Genomic DNA, 14,129 nt, shown 5'->3' with positions numbered 1-14,129 from the left:
CCACCACTGGGCAGGAGGCATGAGGATATAGACAGCTGCCTTAGAACATCTCAGCCAAACACCAAGAGACCCAAGAATCTAGCTGGGTCGCAGGAGAAAGGTTTCCCAAGAGTAGCAACAGAGTTCTTGCAGAAGCAGCTTCTTCTGGGAGAGCCAGAAGAGAGCAAGACTGCCCAAAGGCCCAGCCTTCCAGATCTTTCTGCATGTCAGTAACCCACAGGCAACTTCTGAGGTATTGACAGACGATGCAAGTGGTCACATTACTACTTTGAGTCAAATAGTTTAATCTTCAGCAAAGTCATGGCTATTTCTCTTTCCCATTTTTCCTCTTTCAAAATCAAAAAGGTACCGGGCCTCTGATAAGGGTCACAGGACCTTCTCAGGATGAGCTATGTACAGTCTCTCAAGGTAGGGCTTCAAGCCACTACTAACCCCTCTCCTCCCAAAAAGGTTGATGGTGTGGGCAGAGGCAGTGCTGGGTACCGTCAGCCACCAACTCAAATCAATATAGATGCTAAATTTAAAGAAATATGTTTGCTATGCAAATGAAGCTTCAAGGCTGTCACCTATAGTGCCTTCCAAACAGAGGCTTTCCACAGATCCGAAAACCAACTCCTCACTAGGCAGCCTCATCTGTTTGTGTCCCAGACTCTGCCCCTCTGTAGCCCAGAACCAAAAGCCCTGGATCCAAAGGAGGAAAATCCCATTCATCCATCCCATTCCATCATTATTTATTTTAAAACGGCTTTCTTCAAAGGACATCAGTTTTTATTTTGACAGATTATTTCTGTTAATGGTATCAATTAGCCAGCATCTGACCAACTGTTCTGTTAAAGATGCAGACTGGCTGGATTTAAGTAAGAGTATAAAGCCAATTTCATAATTTCCAGGCAAACAACCAAGACAGCCCTCAGAAACAGCAAAGCACAGTTCAGTTGGTGATGATGCCACTCAACCTTGCCTTTTTCTTCGTGTATCTGCTTACTAAAGCAGACAGAAAATCCAAAGGCTTCTGCCAGTGTGGAGACTCGGGGAGGCTGACTCTCTGGGTAGGCAAAAGCTGGCTTCCATCTTCCTGTCCACCTTGGGAGACCAGAGTTACCAAAATGACTAGGCAATCAATACCTGATTGTCTCAACTGCCTTGGAGACAACTCCAGAAAGGAGGCCAAGGCAGGTACCCAGGAGGGGTAAAGCCGTATCTAAAGCCAACTCTAAAAGACAAAAAAAAGAGTGGAGAACAGCAGAGCTTCTCGTCTTAAGGCAAAGGCTATTTTCTGAGTACTAACCCCTGAGCTTTCAGCAAGTCTTAGCATCACTGAGGGTTCATGACCAAACTGACCATACAGTAACCTCCAGAGAAGGGTCTGGACAGCTCCTCTCTGCAGGGCAGCTCTCCAGCTTACTACTTTACAGACTCCTTTTTACCTTGTCTTCTGCTAGTTTTGCTTCCATCTCTATGGAAACTGGAGTGGGGATCAGGAGCCAGCCTTGAAAATGATCGTCAGAAGCCATCTCCTAATTCTATTTCCATGGAAACAGATGACAGATCCGTGGAAATAAGGTAATATTTTTGAACAAGGTAATCCTTTTTAAAAAATTATCCTTACCTCATTTTGTACCAATTTCACAGAGCTGGAATTCAAGAGCGTACATTGCTCATGAACAACAAAGGCAGCAACATTCACTTGAGGTTAAAGATAAATATAGGGGACAAAGAAGTAGGAATCCAACCACACAGAAACCAGTGAAATTAAGAAAACGTCGCCTCAGCAGCAATCAGAAGAGCGTGAAGTAGAGCACTCCGCACCCATCACACAGCATTTGTCTCAGGCCCTTGATCAACTTTTGAAACAGCATCATCACCATATATGATGGTTTTCACTAAAGAAGACGTTTCCTAAAAATGAAACTCGTAAGGAAGCTTCATAACAGCAGGATACAAGTGTGGGGGCAGGATACTTCGCCAAAGCCAACAGTCTTCCAAAGTGAACTACTCCATTAAAAAAGCCCGAGGAGTTGGCTTTTTGAGAGGATAAAACCCCTCCTGGATGGGGAGCAACCTAGTCCTGAAATGTGACTGTTCCACCTACCATTTCTGTTACTAGGAGTGAAACTGAGGAAACTGAAGACGTCCTGCCAAATTTTTCTTGTAAAATAACGTCGGTCCAAGACCCAAAATAACAAGCCACAGACAAAAAACCCTGAATTTGAAGGCTGAAATTGTAACGAGTCACAGCATTTTAGGTCAAAAATAGCTTGAGCTCATGAAAACTGGCATAGTTAGATAGATGGTATTTATGCTTAAGGAGCTGGGAGAGGTGGAGTTTGTAGGGAGAGACTCATGCTGTGGAGCAGATACAATGGATTTACCCACCTTTTCCTTGGCATCATGTTAACAGCTACCATTTATGGGGGACTCACTCTTTGGAAGGCATAAGCTCAACATTTCACACGCATTTGATACAGCTGCCTCCCAGTAACCTACTATCATCGGCAAGTTGCAGAGAAGGAGCCTGAGATTCTGGGCCACCCAGCCAGGATGTCTGGGGCTATACTGGAAACCCCGGCCCTTCTAACTTTTGACTCTAGCTCCCTAATCCCACGCTGGACTGCCTGAAATAATCACCAGCAACACCTCCAGAGCACTCCCCCAACCTCAACCAAAGGAGAAAGCAACACTTTCTGGCGGTAGGTTAGGCAAAGTTCATGCACTGCTAAAAGCCAAGGTTTAAAAAAAAATCAACAAAGGAAGACTATAAATTACCTGGTAACGAATAAATACAGGGTAGTTTTGAAACTGGATATAAATATGCCAAAAGAAAATGTTTTTGTATTGCTAACAGTGAGATGACAATGACATCAAAAAGCTACACAAGCTAATGACACCACAATATACAGACTCGTGCGGGAAACAGATTTTAAGGCTAAATCAGAACAACTCAGGTGTGCATACCATTTGTTTCCAGCATCAGCTTTAGTAGGAGCACACGTGAATTAAAACATTATAAAATGCACAAATTGGCCACCATCATTATCCCTTCAAAAGAAATCAGAAAATAAGATAACAGCAAGGAATTGCTGCCACACAAAAAGAAAAGCTTCAAGGATGTGAAAAGAAACACATCGAAGGCAGAATGAGTCAGGGCATTCATGGCTGTGGTCCAGGAGAACCGTTTGTTCCTTAAACACATAAAAGGGAAATTTGAAACTAAGCAAACCATTTGGAAAAACAGAATCCTGGAGCAAGGAAAGAAGAAAAGCCAGTAATCTGGTTGGATGTTCACGCTTAGGACAAATGAACTCCACAGCCATTGTAACACCATAGAACACGAAAAAGTGTGTTGGGGTTCAGAAATGGACACCCCGAAATACAGTGCTTTGTGCGAGCTGAACTGAAAAGGACCCCCAAAGCTAGGCAATGCACAGCATTCTCTGAAGTTCCTTATCGGCCTAAAGTCTGGATATACCAAAGAAGAAAACAACTCCCTCCAGTTCCTTCCTTGAGTTTTCATTAACTGAACCCATATCTCAGGAAGGAAGACTACAGTCTGCCAACATACCTGGACAGACTTCTATATCAAACAACAGTCCACTCTTTGGGCCCAAAAGACTTTGTCCCAGACATTGTGCGCTCTTCAAGCCCACTGACTTCTCCCTAGTAATCATTTACTGCACCACAAAATTCCTCTTCTTCGCCTCCAATGACCTGTTTTGCCAAGCCTCTATCTTTTCTGTAACCTCAAGATGGTATATCAGCTTCTGCACCCCACTGGGGGCTGGGTCTTCATTCCGAGGGCTCCTGTACAACATAAAACAATGATGAAATAAATGTGTATGCACTTTCTCCAATTAATCTGCCTCTTTTTTTTTTTTGAGACGGAGTCTCACTCTGTCGCCCAGGCTGGAGTGCAGTGGTGCGATCTCGGCTCACTGCAAGCTCCGCCTCCTGGATTCACACCATCTCCTGCCTCAGCCTCCCAAGTAGCTGGGACTACAGGTGCCCACCACCACGTCGAGCTAATTTTTTTTTTTTAAGTAGAGACAGAGTTTCACCGTGTTAGCCAGGATGGTCTCAACCTCCTGACCTCGTGATCTGCCTGTCTCAGTCTCCCAAAGTGCTGGGATTACAGGCATGAGCCACTGCGCCGGCCCTTAATCTGCCTCTTGAGAGTTGATTTCTCAGCAAATCTTCAGAGGGCCAGAGGAAACATTCCCTGTGGCCCCTCCAAGTCCATTTGCTAATGCTAACTATGAACACTTACACAACGGGGCCCTCTTTCACTTCAAAAGCATTTTAAAAGCAATGAAAAACCAGCTACAATGTGTATGACACAGTCAGTGCTACGGTGGCACTTGAAAATGGCAAGGAAAACTTAAGTCACTGAATTGTCTGAATTCTCAAAGAAGAGACTTTCAATGTCCTGGGAAGTCAGAGGATAGACACAAATCCAACTGTGCGGATGGAGCTGGGCATGCCTCACCTGAACGCCCCTAGCCCCAGACACAGCAGAAGCTCAACCAAAAGTCCCATAGCAGCAAATGAGGCAGAAACCAAGGGAACAATACCTCGAAAATCAATGCCTCCACCAACACTGCCACTCCCAAATGTCCATCTCCTCCTTTCAGAAAAACCTGAGATTTGTCTTCAAAATAGTTCAAGTTCAGGCTGGGCGCAGTGGCTCACGCCTCTAATCCCAGCACTCTGGGAGGCCGAGGCATGAGGTCAGGAGATCAAGACCATCCTGGCTAACATGGTGAAATCCAATCTCTACTAAAAATACAAAAAATTAGCCGGGCGTGGTGGCAGGCACCTGTAGTCCCAGCTACTTGGGAGGCTGAGACAGGAGAATGGCATGAGCCCGGGAGGCGGAGCTTGCAGTGAGCGGAGATCGCGCCACTGCACTCCAGCCTGGGCGACAGAGCCAGACTCCGTCTCAAAAAAAAAAAAAAAAAAAAAAAGAAAAAAAAAAGATAATTCAATTTCATCATTCTACTTTTGTAATAACCCCAAACCAGGAAATCACCTCATCCACAACTAAGAAAGGTGGCAAGAAGATCCCAACCCACTTAAAACTCATCTCAGCAACTGTGGTTATAAGAATGGTTTGCCACACAATCGTTCGAAACTGCCTCCCCTTACCCAGCAAAGGCATCTTCTCTTTTTGCCTGTCATTGGGTAGGACTGAAGGGGGAGTCTGTGTGGGTGGCTGGCTTTTAACACAAATACTTGTGAAAATGGAAGCCCCAACAACTCGGCAGCACTTAGCACATCCTACAGTAGGGATCAGCAAACAATGGCCAAATTCCTCCATTGGGCCATAGTTTCCTACAATTGCCTGTTTTTGCACATGAAGTTGTACTGGAACCCAGGCATGTCCCTGCCTTTATGTACTGTCTCTGGCAGCTGTCGTACTACAAAGACACAGAGTTGCAAACCCTAAACTATTTATCACCCATCTCTTTACAGAAAATGTTTACTGACACCTAACCTAGAGCAAGGACCAGCTCCAATTAGCTAGCATCAAACGCATTTGGACAGTTTGTTAAGCAGTCAAATTCCAAAACCATCCCCCAGTGGGTCCAGAGGGAGGCCCAGGAATCTGCATTTTAACAAGCTCACAGGGGTTGACAAACCACGCTGACATGCTATAAGCTTAGGAGAGATCTTTAAAATTTTAAATTAGGCAATTACCATTATATTAAAGGATGACTTCCTTTTGTAAAGTAAGTAAAGACTCAAAGCCTGAGCTTCTTCAGCAATTTCTAAATTAAAATTTTCTGGGGCTGGAAAGTGCAAAGGTCAAACAACACCTGTTCAGTCTTTTAGATGTACCTGTGCTTTGCAAAGATTAACCATTTCCACTGAAGTTTGCTCAGCCATGTTCTCTAATTATTAACAAGGTGCTGTTCTCAGATGGGATGACTGTTTCCATTTCCATAACAACTTGCTTCTGCCTTTGGTGCAAAAAATGCACTTGCAGAAAGAGTGAGCAACCAGCCTGGTTCTGTGTGTGTCAGCCAGAAAAAAAGCAGCCCTGTGGGAACTCATAACCCTCCACAGCACATTAGCAACCTTCTGAAAAACCTTTTAAAATTGCATCATTATTAAATTTCTTGTGATGGGCTATTTTAATACTAATTGTTGCCCAAGTCATGGATAAGGCTAATAATACAAGGTAATAATGTGCACTTTAGGATAGAGAGTGATGTAATTTTTCCCCAAAGGACAAAGAGGGGAGGACCCAAAGATGTTCACAAGATGTTAAGCACAAAAAAGGTTCCAAGATCAAATAAGTCAGAGAAATTCTGGTTAAACAAATTAAACAGTTTTCTCCACTCTGAGACTTCACAGAGCTTTTATATTGCTGATGTACTTCTTGCCTCTCCCAAGGTGGAGGAATAGGCTTCGTTTCAGGTCACAGAGCTGTTATTTTTACAAAAAGCCATAAATGCCCCCATCCCTTAGTGTGAACTGGTCCCAGTTCTTTTAGTGCCCAGGACTTTCAGTGTTAAAACTGGGACAGTTCTGGGCAAACCAGGATAGCTGGTCACCCCATCTTGCCCTCAGCACTCTCAGAGAGGCCCTTCTTGAAGCACCTGACATGTTTTGGATTTGGTTGAGTGTTGGTCTTCCTGGCTAGAGAGAAGGAAAGAAACTTGATTTATCTTTGTAATCCCAATACCTACTAAAATGTTCAGCATAGAAAATATGATCAACAGATGTGCTTTGAATAAATGAATCAATAAAACAGAAAGCAAAGAGTTATTATAAACAATGTCCGCCCTGCATTCTAGTCATTCAATACTAGTAGGTTGAATCATATGAAAGGGTCAGTTTTGTTAAGTCAAAAATGACCAAATATCGCGAGTTTCATGTTTCAATCTAATTCACATACTTTTATTCTAGAACTAAGGTCTTACTCTACAAAATACGTTATATAGAATTAGTAGTCACCTTCTCCACGTACTTAGTGTTGGGTTCTAGGCCTGCACTTGCTCAGCTGGGTTTACATCATCTCCACCTACAAGTAGTGGGCCATTCAGGAAGTGAGACCACCTTTTAACATACAACAAAGGGAGAGGGAGTCTTTAGATTTAGGGAGAGTCTACATTTCCAGAGTGGGGGAAAGCCCAAAATACTGTCACATGCAAGCAGCTTGCAGCAGTGCTGTGTGTAGCAACCAGGGCTTGCCAAAGACTACATGTCAAACGCTCAACCGAAAACAAGTGCACAGGCCTAATATGAATAACACATTTTCTGCCAAATCAAATGAACACCTTTCAATGTGGATTTACATTGGCAGCCCATGGAGAGTAAACAGCATTGTTGGGTTTGGAAGGGGAGAATGGAGTGGTGAATGCCTGAAGGAGGCACTGGCAGGGCAGACCTGCAGGGCAAACATTACAAAGGACTGCTCGGCTGTGCAAAGGAGCGCTGGCAAGGAAAATGCTCGACAGCTCCATGGTCAGGCCATCCGTGAAAATGAGAGCTTTCTCTTTGGCCATTTAGAGGAGATGGCCAGAGATTGGGAGAAGAGGAAGGAGAGAGTGAGACCTTCGTAGGCTCCAGGTGAGGAAAGAAGGATATCCAGAGACAGGAATGAATGTCGGAGAGGCAGACAGACAGAAGGACAGAAGATAGAGGAAAATGGCCAGAAGGAGCAGGCAGACAGACATGGGGAGAGACAGGGATCAAGGAATTCAGCCTCGAATAATCCAAAGTTCAGTGGGAAGATATCCCATGGAAGTGCATGCCATTTGAGCCACAGACCATGGTCCTGGAGAAGCAGACCTCCTGCTAGCTAAACATTCTGAACTGAGCCAGAACTCTGCGGCTCACACTCTGGCTGGTAGCTTGAACGGTTTAAGCCTTTAAGCTTTTTGTGAGTCCCACCTTACCTAATCATCTGTGCTTCTCAGTGTCAAGAGACACCTGAGTTGTTTTAATTAATCATCATTTTAGATTATAATTTTTTCCAATAGTGTTTGAGATAAAACATTTCATATTTGGAATCTGGGTATTTGTAAACAACCTGCCCTTCCTCAGTGACAGTGATTTACTTAGGGCAGCATGACCTCCAATGGCTCTGAATGCATTCCAGAGTGAATCATGCCACCACCAGAGGTCAGCCCTGCCACCCAAGAAAACTGCAACCACAAAGACTGCAGGGCCTGCCAGAATGTACCTGACAGCACTCGAGTATTCGGTTTAAGAATCATCAAAGCTCTTCCTTGGGCTCCTCTCACAGTAACCCATCAAGATCACTTTGGCACAGCAAAGTAACTGATGTCTCATGACAAAGCCTCAGTAAGCAACTTCCCCGATCATCTAGCTATTCCTAAAAAAAAAAAAAAGTCATCATCTTTAAAATGTAAACAGAAGGCCCATAAAACTTCCGTGAAAGTACCTAAAATAGGGAATCTTCTAAGTTCCAGATGTGTAAGGTCCTTCAGGAACATTTGGTCCACATGCTTTCTCCTCCCCCAGTTAGACGGTCAGGCCCCTGTCCAGGCTCTCTCCATCAGTACCTAAGGCCTCTGGTGATTCAGTGTAAGGTTCACAAAAATTACTCCATCTGTCATTTTTTTTTTAGTTTAAAACATCTGACAAAGCCTAGAGAATGACTGGAATCTATTGACATGGCAAAATAATAAAATCTACTCATCTTTCCAGCTGAGTTCAAGTTTGATGAAAATTTGGTTTCTTAAACAGAATAGAAGCTTTAAAATGCACACTTGCCAGACTTCATATAAAAAGCTTTTACTGAACAAAATTGATTCCAATAGAAGAAGGGTTTACTCACTGATCTGCCCTTGGATGATACTGCTGAACTGAAAGGAAGAAGGAAGGAAGAAGGGAAGAAGGGAGGGAAGGAGGGAACGAGGGAGGGAGGGAGGCAGTAAGGGAGGAAGGGAGATCTCTTGGCCCTCGTAAGGGCAAAATGATCGACACAGAGGAGGTCCACAGCAGCAATATTTTGGCATTCCAAACCGTGCTTCCGAGTGGCCCTAAATGTAGCCATTAAGACTCGTCTGAATCAAGAATATGTTTATTATATACACTGATTGTTAATTATATGTTGACATTTACTCAGTAATTTATTTTGTACTGGGAATCCACAAACTTCTGCTCCTATTGGGTCTGATGTGGAAGCCTCTCTCTGAAGGTCAACTGGCCCCAAGGGCGAATTATCCTGGTCTTCTCTGGGTCTCTTGGCAGAGCCGCCTGGGTACCTATCACTAGAATGGCCTATTCCTAGGCAATCCTTTCCTCTTCACCTTTTTTTTTTTTTTTTTTTTGAGACAGAGGCTCACCCTCTGGAGTGCAACTGCACAATCTCGGCTCACTGCAACCTCCGTGCCTTCCAGATTCAAGTGATTCTCCTGCCTCAGCCTCCCAAGTAGTTGGGATTACAGACACCCACCACCACACCTGGCTAATTTTTGTATTTTTAGTAGGATGGAGACCTCAGGTGATCTGCCCACCTCGGCCTCCCAAAGTGCGGAGATTACAGGCGTGAGCCACCACACTCAACCATTTCCCCCTCACTCTTGACCTGGAAAAATCATTATCATTCAGATTTTGGCTGAAATGTGTCCTCTTCAGAGAGACGCCTTTCTTCTCCACCTTATATAGGAAGTGTTTCCCTGATCCATCATCACCACCTACACACACACACACGTGCGCCCACTTGCACACACACACATACTTGCATACACACACACGCACACACACATACATGTACAAGCACACACACGCATGTTTGCACGCATGCACACTACTCTCTATCACTGTTCTCTGTTGTCTTTATTGCATGAGTCACCATTTAATATTTATTTATTTATTTATTTACTTTCTGTTTTTCCTACTAGACTATGAGCTCTATGAGGGCAATTGTCTGTGTGCAGTTGAACTGCAGTAATAAATTGTAAAATAAATGCATGAAACAGAATCAAAACAAAGAGTCTATGGCCCATCTAGCAAAATGTAACTCGGTTCCCAATCCCTTTCCATGGACCATGAAGCTTTATTTTCAAATCTCTGGAGCCCAGAAAAAAAAGGACTATATCCAAAAAAAATCCCTTTACATGAGCTGAGTGGGTCTGTGGGCACAGGCCACAGCCCTGTGGTAGGCACGGACCCGACTCACACAGGCTGTTACTTTCTTTGCGGGTTCGAGACCAGACACTGAACCTATTTCAGCCTTGATACTTTTGAAGAAATTTGAAAAGCTGCTTGTTTGTTTGTTTTCTTCTGTAGTTTTTCAGTTTTGTGCTTTTAAAACCAGCGACCCTTGGGGGTCTCTCGTGTCACAACTAACACAGCTCACAAGCAGACGCAGGATAAGCAACATTCCCCTGCCAGTTTTGACGGCACGTTTCATATTCTCAGTGTCCTCAAACATCCATTTCAATCTCACCGTTTTGAGCACCATGCAATACAGAATAAAACCGAGAAAGATAAAATGGTGCAGCAAGGGAATTTCAGGCCCGTGCACAGAAGTTCTTCCATGTAGGACAGTGAGAGCTCAAAACGGAACCCTTGGGATGCAGCACCTACAGGTCAGCTTTCCCGGCACTGAGTGTTGAAACAGATGAGACCCTGCAAATTGGTTCGGCCGAGCCTTTGGACTCCATGGAATGCTGGTCCGGACCACCTAAAGAGGCCTTCCATCTCTCCCATTTGCATCAATCGTGAATTCATTTGCATAAACAAACTTCAGAGAGTCAAAAAGCCTGCCCTAATGGTGTGGCCTGGTCCCATGCTCCTAGGCCAGCCACAGTAACAGTGGCAGGAATGCTGAGAAGTCAGCTGACCTTGGCAAACACTCTGGGAATCTCATTTGGACTATAAATAGAATTAATCTAGGTCTCCTAAGGTGGCTCCTCAGTACCCACAGCATCATGGGAAGTGAATTCCAAATCTGGGCTCCCCCTTTAAAATTGCGAACAACCCCCACCCCAAAATCACCCTAACTTATTCAACATCACTGTGGGGCTGTTTACTTATCTTCGCATTTTAAAAGATAAGCACTCCAATCAGGTAGAAAATTCCAATGATATTTTTGCAGGAATTACCAAACACAACCTACTCACCATTATGCAAATATGAAATCATGTTAGCCCAAGCGAATGGAAGTTACAAACTCATTCATTCCATAAGCATTTCTGGAGAACCTAGTGTCCCAGATTCTGTGCAGAGGCTCCCACTGACCTCATTTCCACCAGTCACTTTACTGTTCCTCTTCTCAAGATCTCCTCCTTCAATCACAAGGAGTCAAATAGAACAGCCCTGTGCTGGCTCTACTGAAGGGTTCACTAACAAGTCAAATATAGGAAAGGAAAGGAAAGAAAGAAAAATGTAGACAAAAATAGAGCAGAAAGGAGTGAAGGAAAGTGCTTAGGGCAAAAATGAGAAGACAGTGGACTGAAGAAGCGGAACCTATGGGAAAAAAATGACAAGGAAGGGACTGTCATTTATGGAGAAAAAAGGAAAAGCTAAGAAGAATCTGTAAACACTGCACTCACCCTTGAATTAGACAAAATAAGAATCTACAGGGAGCCCTTTAAGGTCTTCTGCTCTAATGCTCCCTTAAGTCTGCCTTGTCCCAAGACTTAAAGCCTCCTACAACAGTCACCACCAAATTGACTTCCATTCCACTTCTGCCGGAGCCTCTCCAGTGACAGGGACCTCACTTTCCCACCAGGCAGCTCTGTCCATCTTAACTACATTGGGTATCCATTCCTCTGTATCCCAAGTAATGAAGGTGATAAACAAGATGACCTCTAGACCCCAACCCCTCCTCTCATACTCTCTGATTCTAAAAGTTGGCTTTGCACTAAATCAAAGACCCAAAAATCCAAATGTGGTTCTCCTTGACCTCACCAAGACTCCACGGGAGCTGGTGAAGTTGAACACATTATCTCCGAAGCCTGAGCTTAGTCATTACAAATTCCCAGGTTCTGCAGTGTATGGCAATGACAAATGGTAGAGGGGTGTAAGGAACCTGCTGGAAGATGCTATGTCTTGGAGAGAGAAGCAGAAGGCTGGGGAGGCATTAATCAGAGTCGGAGGGTATCAGGTCCAATCAGTGCCTTTGCAGGGCTAGCAAAATCATACATGTTTCCATTGAACACAGCTTGACTGACAACAATTTACTGTGGGTCAACTGTATACCTGGTTGGGGAATATCTAAACACCCCAGGAGAGCTTATGACCTAGTGGGGAACACAGCTGTCTCAATAACTCGACAGAATAACTCAGTAACTCGGTAAGAATGCAAGATTGAGGGAATTAAGTGCAAGCAGAGGAATCAGCAGGACACTCTGTACATAGAAATTCTTATTCCACAAAGGGAGTAAGATGCTTCCCCCAAGACCTGAAGACAAGTGGAATCCTTTTCCCTAAAACAATCTCAAGGGACTTTTTTATGTAATTCAAGAAAACTGTAATCCAGGTAATATTATAACTCATAAAATCTTCCCCAAAATATTAACTTTCATCAGGATATCTTTGATAGGAAAAATGACCTGAAATCTGTCATCAGTCCAATGTAAATAAAGATGTCATAATTTTTCAGACCATGAAGTCTGCAATCTTCTTCTCTCCACATCAAAGAGATACGCCGAATATTGTTATGGAAGTCTCATAAAAACTCATTTAAAGTGTTCCGAAAGGTTCACAAAATTATCTGGTAAGTGCAACAAACTCTTCAAAATGCATCTCCTATAAATTAAGCACCACACGGGCAATAGCATCACTAACACCTTTTTACCTAAGATGACTGTGATTAAAGTTACTGGGGAAGAAAAGAAAATCTTCCCCCACATTATCTTCCCCACATTACCAAATTTATTTCATTAACTGAACATCCAAGGATAAAATAAAAATAAAAAGGGGGCAACAAACCTTTATATCTTGAAGTTAATGACACTCTCTGTATTCTTCTACCACATATTCAATTAACAAGGGGCTCTGGACAGGAGGGTAATTTTCTTCTTTATTCAAAGGATTTCAAGGCGAGCAGCTAATAACTTGCAGTTAAGTTGCTTGCTTAAGATTAATGGTATTCAGCAAGGAGCATTATAATTTAGAGCTGTCAGCCTCGGGAGAATAAATGGGAAAGGAACATGATGGACTTAGTTTGCCAGTGGTCTTCAGGACCACAGAGCATCCACTGGAAAAGAAAAGTCCCCAGGAGTTGCATCTCCAACCTTGGATTTCCTCTTTGAAATACTGAAACAGTATGAAAGGAAACACAGCCAGCTCTACGTGGATATTCGCAGCGAAGCCCAACCATCTCAACAAAGCCCCCACCCACCTCATGGGTTCCTGGCACACAGGGCAACAAGTATTTCAGGCACACAGCTGTACTCTCCCCATGTCTGGGCTCCTCTTTTATTGGCATGCCTAAGGCACCTCCCTTTGAGACTCCTTTCTCTGGATGGCACACTTCAGGTTACACCACTGGAGGTCAAATGTGTATTTCTGGTGACCATATGGTCGCCTCTACACCATCCCATGGTATCATATATTAACGATAAGATGTGACTAGGGGACAAAGAGGGATCCGGAGCACAAGATCAGCTTTGTTTCTTCATTTGTTGTTGCTGTCTCACTCTGTTTCCCAAGCTGGAGTGCAGTAGCATGCTCATGGCTCACTGCAGCCTCAAACTCCTAGACTCAAGCAATCCTCCCACCTCAGCCTCCAGAGTAGCTGGGACCCCAGGTGTGCACCACCACACCTGGCTAATCTTTTTTTCTTTTTTTTGTTTTAGAGATGGGGTCTTACTATGTTGCCTGACTGGTCTTAAGCTCCTGGCCTCAAGCAATCCTCCCAACTGGGTTTTCCAAAGGGGGACTACAGGCATAAGCCTGTGCCCAGCCTGTTTCTTCATTTGTTAGAAACCCCTTCCTTCCTCAATATGTGGAGGTCAAGAAGCTTCTAATTCAGAGGAAGTGAAGCTGTCCCAACATCACAGGAGCAGAGGGCCCTGTTGAACTCATCCCTGTCTACCTGCTCCACTGCGTCCTCACTCTTCCTCCCACACAGGACATCACAGCAGGAGTGAAGTTTAGGGTAAGCTAGTTCAGTGGTCCTCAGTCAGGGACAGTTCCACCACCAA

At 44.0% G+C, this 14,129-nt stretch overlaps 1 protein-coding gene across 3 annotated transcripts in view; it reads right to left on the bottom strand.

The window, feature by feature from the left end:
* LOC105480634 (calcium voltage-gated channel auxiliary subunit alpha2delta 3) overlaps positions 1-14,129 on the bottom strand; it is a 932,903-nt gene that overhangs the window by 874,863 nt on the left and 43,911 nt on the right. The gene's annotated exons all lie outside the window — the stretch shown is intronic.

Source organism: Macaca nemestrina, chromosome 2 (assembly GCF_043159975.1).
Source record: "Macaca nemestrina isolate mMacNem1 chromosome 2, mMacNem.hap1, whole genome shotgun sequence".
In the NCBI taxonomy this organism is placed as follows: Eukaryota; Metazoa; Chordata; class Mammalia; order Primates; family Cercopithecidae; genus Macaca; species Macaca nemestrina.
Note: the sequence above shows the minus strand (reverse complement) of the source record. Positions and strands in the feature narration are given on the sequence as shown.